The sequence below is a fragment of the Chenopodium album genome, chromosome 13, assembly GCF_948465745.1.
Source record: "Chenopodium album chromosome 13, dcCheAlbu1.1, whole genome shotgun sequence".
Classification (NCBI taxonomy): domain Eukaryota; kingdom Viridiplantae; phylum Streptophyta; class Magnoliopsida; order Caryophyllales; family Amaranthaceae; genus Chenopodium; species Chenopodium album.
Window position 1 is genome coordinate 32,395,278 of NC_137846.1, and position 6,637 is coordinate 32,401,914.

Here is a 6,637-nt window from a genome sequence, read left to right on the forward strand (position 1 = left end):
AATTTGACTTAAATATGTACACAGTTATAAATTATTTTTATAATATTCGTGCATCGCACGGGAACTAATCTAGTATTATTTATGTTGGGTCCACGAGGTGAAAGAAATGAATTAAATATTGTAAAATCTTTCCAAATAAGGAAATGAAGCAAGTATTTAAAAACGGCCGAAAAAAAAAAGTGGAGCAAGTATTTAAAAATGGAGGGAGTAATTGACTAAAAAGGGTATCTATTCTTAATGGTTAAGAGATGATTACTATGAAGATCGTACATAGAACAATATCCCTTTAGTAAAATAAATTGTCATTCTACTTTCTCTTTTTTTTTTTATGTGTTTTAGTACTACGTATTTTTTTCATTATTCATGTACTCCCTCCGTTCCTTAATGATAGTCTCTTATGGGCAATTTTCACGAGAATTAATAAACTTAAATAAGAAGTGGTAAAAAGTACATTAGAAAGTTAAATTTACATTGTCTATGCAAAAAAGAAGAGAGAGAAAGTAATAAAAAATACATGGAAAAACAAACTTTACATGGAAAAGTTAAATTTGCAAAAATATTGTAGTTTGGAGGGAAGTTTATTAAAAAATTTAATATTAATGGTTGTTGGAAAAAAAAAAAAAAAAAAAAAAAAAAAAAAAACAAATGTAGTGAACATTTTAAAACTAAAATTTGGCCAAAAGGGACTATTAATAAGGGACGGGTATGGAGACCTGATTGTGTCTCCCCAAAAACCAAACCAAGGGATGAGTACCTTTCATGTTTTGATTAATGAGTTCAGTGAAAGAGTTGAAGAATCTCGAAAAGTCTCCTTAAGCCTTGACCTTATTTCTAACCTTGGCTAAAAATGCTTTAATCCAAAATCGTTCATTTCTTTAAATCCAAAATCATTCATTTCGTGTCCAAATCATAAATATGTACAAATCAAATCATTTTGGTCCATAATCCCAGTCCAAATTGCTTAGTGGGATGTAGTTGTATATACCTACACCCTAGTGCATGTAATACTATCTCCCACTACTCACTTTCCCACTAAAACACAAAAAACAGGTACAGTAACATCCTAAGCTACTCCAAAAATAAAATTAGAAGTATTTTCTCTCTCTATTTTCACTCTCATCAAAACCTATAAAATCTACAAAAACATTCACAAAAAAGCTCGAAATTTTCTACAAAAACCAAGCACAATTGTCTAATATAAATGATTAAATAGAACAATTGCAAGAAATTTCTCCAAAAAGAGAGATGTAAAATCAATTATAAGTTGATTTGTTCACTTCAGGAAAGAAAAAAGTACAAATCCTAAGTTTTTTATATAATTTATTTATTTTTTATTTAATTTTTTTTTTATTTTTTTTTTTTTTTGCGATTGAATTTTTAATCCAATTTGAAATTTTGATCTGCATTTGGTTTATTATTCTTTGATGATTTGTGATGAATTTGATGCAATTTATTACAAACTATAGGTGCTTTTATGATTTAGATTTTTTAAGGTTATATGATTGATTTTATTTTTTTAATATAGAAATTATGTGATTCGTCTTGCTACAGTAGTCAAACAATTGATTAGTTATTTGGAGATAATTTGTGTTTTTTTTACAAAAGTCATTTTTTTATATTCAAACTAACAAACTAGAGTCTTAATAGCGATTACATTATTATGTTTGAATATTGGATAGCAGGAACTGAAACATCAATTATCAATATAAGATTACTTATTTGTGAATTAACCAGATATTCAGTTAATTTTTGACTAGTAAATTTAATTTGTCATAAATGTTCATTTTTGATGAACTTCATGTTCATTTGTAGAAGGATTAATATTCATGTAATTACAAATTTTGAAGACATATTAACAATTTCAATTATGGAATTGAAGCATCAATTACCAATTAGTATTACTTATTTTATTAATTAAAATTATACTTTAGTGAATTTTGACAAGTAAATTTAACCTATTGTAAATACACATTTTAGATAAAATTTATGCTCATTTGTAGAAGGAATATCATTTAAATAATAATTACTAAATTATAGACAAATTATCAATTTGATTTAAACATAAATTGTTAATAAATATCTTTATTTTGTGAATTTAAAATATTATTCGGTGAATTTTGGCTAGTAATTTAATTTATCATAAATGTTCATTTTAGTTTGACTTCATTTTCAACTGTAGAAGGATAAATATTCGAATTATAATTACAAATGAACAAAATAAACTTTTGATATAATTGTAATAATTATGATCTTAAAATATTATTGCATTTACATTTTCATATTAATATATATTCACTTAAATTTATTACATCCTTATTATTCTTTTTATGTTAAATTACATGTTCATTCTCATATTAAAAGATGTTCATTCTCCTATTGAAAGGTGTTCATTTGCAATTTTATAATAAATACATTCCTATATCTGAAGATGTTCATTTTTTTTTAATACTTGTATGAATTTTATCACTTTAAAAGATGTTTGTGTTGAATTTCAATGCTTGTTCATTACCATATTGAAAATTGTTCAATTTAAAAAGTTAGACAATTAAAATCAAAGTACAAGTACTAAGCATGCAAGTGCTATATATACCTGCCGAAAAAGATGGAGGAGATGGTAGACGGAACTCGGCCGAACAAGTAGGCTGCAGCTGCTCCCCAATTTCTTGGGGTTGACCTTGCTGCTCATTGGCCATCTGAGAAGCATAATATTCTTGCTCCTTAGACATAGTTATGTCCTCGACATGCGAAGTCAAGAGATGTTGCCGGCCGTTTTGTTAGGGGACGACTCTCCCTCTTCACCTATCCAGACGGTGTCAGCACCACTTCATTTTCCGGCTCCATAGACTTGAAGCCCCCACTTGGTATCAGCTGGGGTTGGTCTCCTTTAGGCTGTTTCGAAGTAGCATGCGGCGTGGTCTTGGCCACCTGGGGGGAAAACTTAGCCTTCGTAGCTATAGTCTTCCGGGATTTGGACGACTATCCATCCTTAGAAGCAGAGGCCAGTTGCTTCCTCTTTGTCCTGGGAGTGAATACCTGAGAACAAAACAAAGCTAAATGAGAAACTACGTCCGAACAAAATTGGAAAGGAACCCTTCCCAACATACCAACGCAAAATTGGAAAGGATATCCTTCCCAACATACCAGCTCGGCAATATATTAAAAAGAGCTACGTTAGAGCAAAATTGGAAAGGACATGTAACACCCTAGAAATTCCCTTCTTTTAAAATACCTATTTTAAACTTTTTAAAATACAAAATAGGAAATATCCAAGGCATTACCGCCACCGTGATAGCGGTTAAGGCATTTATCAAAGATACATAGTGGAAGACATTTTCAAAATCTTTCAAAATAAGTCAAAGTCCAAGAGTCCACCAAACAAAAGTAAAGTCAAACAAAGTCAAACCTACAACTTGGAACCATTGTAGGTTCTTTCAAAACCAAACGAATATTTAAAAGTAATGTGTTAGTCTCATTAAGAAACGATAGTAAGCCAATAATCAATAGCAAACACATATACAGGATTAAAACTAGAGTAAGATTCGCTCTTCGCTTAAACCCCCAATATGAATATGCTGCAACACCTGGAAAGCTTCTCTTTAACTGTCCCTACTACTCACCATAAGAAATGGTTCGTCGTAGGGCCAAGATTAAGACAAGGCCAAAAACACACAAACACACAACAATCAGCAATGCCGAGTACATAAGTGTAAACAGTACACAATAACATACTTTTATCCTAATATTCCAAAACTTACCTTGTTGCACCTGTTTATAAGCATACAACATACAACATGACCAATCATGAAATAACTAAATTCTTTATTTAGCTTGATTACGCATCAAACGGGTTTCCCCCTAACCTGCCCCAATAAAGGGGTATTAACACGGAAGCTAACTATGCCGATATAAAAGAACCACTCGTAAGTGGCGGAATTCCTACGCATAATAAAAAGGAAAGTACAACTCCATGTACTCCCAGTAGAAGTTATGGTCAAACATAGAGTCGCATAACTCCCCCCATATACTAGTAGAAAAAAGCAATTGGGAAGCCACAAATGAAAAGCGATTATTGAATTCCGCTTCCAAAAACCCACCAAAAAAGGTAAAAGCATACAAATGGGAAGCGGTTATGAGTGAACCGCTCCCAAATATTGTAATGGGAAGCGGTTTGAACATTGAACTGCTCCCCATTCTCTTAAAATAAAAAAAACTAATAATACTAATAGTGTTGAGTATTGAGTAGCCGCCCAACCCCCTTAGCTCCTTCTCCCTTCATTCCACATTCTCTCTCCTCTTTCTTTAGTTTCACTTTCAATGCTCTCTCTCTCTCCTCTTCCATTTCTCTCATTCTCCTTCTCTCTCCTCTTCCATCTATCTCGTTCTCCTTCTCTCTCCTCTTCTCTTTCCTTTTCATCTTCGATCTCTTTCTCTCTTCTCAGTCCTTTTCTCCTCTCTTCTTTCACTTTCTCTTTTTCTTTAATTTGTTCTTTCTTTCTCACGAAATTGTTATTGTTTGTGGAATTCGACCATGGAATTCTAGGGTTTTAATTTCAAAAACAAACTACAGGTTTTTCATGTTAAATTCGACCATGAAAACTCTAGATTTAGAGTTTTCATGGTCGAATTTGACCTTTAAAACCCAAAATCAAGCTAATTTCGGGGTTTTGGTGAAATTCAAGGTATGAACCCTTTTTTCTTCCTTTTATTTTGTTTTTTGAGATTTTTTAAAAAAAAATTATGGTGATGTATGGTTGTATTGGTTTGTTTCAGGCAGATCTGGTTTAGGTAGGGTTTTGGTGGGGGTCGTGATGGGTGAGGTGATTTTTTTTTTGGTGGTGGTGATACGTAAAAGGGGGGCTGGTGGCTCAAGGCTGGTAGTGCGCGTGGCCGAGGGTTGGTGTTTGTTGGTGCGTATGGCTTAGGGCTGGTGGCTGGTGGTGGCGTGGTTAGGGTCTGATGGCTGAACAAGAGCAGTAATAGCAACAATTTAAATTAGAATGTATTGTTAATTTATTTATTTTTTTATAAAAAATGTAATGTTACATCAATTGATTAATAAAAATAATGTTAAATTGTTTATACATATGTTAATTGTTTGTATTTCAATTTAAGTGAAAAAAAAAAATCAAAACAATTTTTTTTTTAGGCATAATGGGAAGCGGTTCGAAGCCAAAACCGCTTCCCATTACCTTCAAATGGGATGCGCTTCGAACCGCTCCCCATTTAAAGGGGCAATTGGAAGCCCCTCAAACCCAAGCGATTCAAAACCGCTTGCCATTGCTTTTTTCTACTAGTGATATGTTCATACTCAAGGTATATATGTTCCAAGAGTTTTGGTGCGTAATCTCTTTCACTTCACGTTGCTTTACCTATTTCAGATTTGGTGATGACTCTCAATCATAACACAATCAATATTATAAATCATCCAAGCAATAAAACATACCAATTTAATTCTTGAATAATTAGTGACCATATAAATTTATTGTTGAATCCTTTTTAAACTAACTCGGTGTTAAATGACACCTTAAGTGCATAAAGCACCAGAAATCCTATCCCTCAGTGTTTAGAACACCTTAAGTGCACGTGGGCACTCAAATCCCATCCCTCTGTGTATAAACACCTTAAGTGCACTTAGGCACCAAAATATAAGTTAAACCTCCTGTGCATAGACTCTTAATTAGCTCATTTACCATGCTTATAATATCAATAAAAATTATATGAACCATAATAAAATTCTCTTTCAATATTTCAAACTCAATTAAGCATTTAGTTTAATTAAACATGCTCTCAATCATGCTGTGGTACCTGGTTTTTTAGTGGACAAATTAGTCTATAGAGGTTCCACTTAAGTGTCTAACAAGACTTTTAATTAAAAACTTAGAGTCGCCACCTTATTTTTACCCGAATAAGGACGGATTGTAAAATAGTCAATTTTGAGAAATAACACTAAAAACTAACTGCTAACTCCATAAAAAGAAAATTTTAAGGCATAGTCTTGGGTTCGGGATTTAGGTTAAGAGAATCGAACGTCTAGAACTCGTCTTCTCTTCCGTTCTAAAGAATGGGCTCTTACTAATGCGTTGTTTAAAGTCAAGTTTTAAGGCATGTTAGTCACATAAAATGATATAATAATTAATATAAGGTAGATTTGAGCACCAAAGTTGCACTACGTACCGATCATAGCGGGATTTGAATCCACTCACAGATCAAAACCTTCGTAGTTTGATAGATGCTGTGTTTTAAATAACCAATTCCATTGGGTTTTTAATTTGGGTAGTTGACATAAACGCCATTTTTGTAAGTGGGATTTTAGTGATCTTTGACGGATTCACTCATAAAAGTAAAATGAACCACCTTGGTTGAGGAAAATCACCCCGATTAGTGATCACCAAAAATGTCTTTTGAATAAGACAATTCAACGAATGCATCCCAAATGACGACTTTTAGTGGGTCAAGGTATTTTTTGGAGTGAAACTTTAAGGGTTCACTATATAATCTCACTTTAAGTTTAAAATCACTCAAGGGTAGTTTTTGTAAAGTTTTAAGGGTTATGTGTTTAGGCTTAATGGAATTGGCCAAATAAAACACGACACCTATCAAGGTCTTACTTCCAAATAAAAGGGAACAATAAACTATT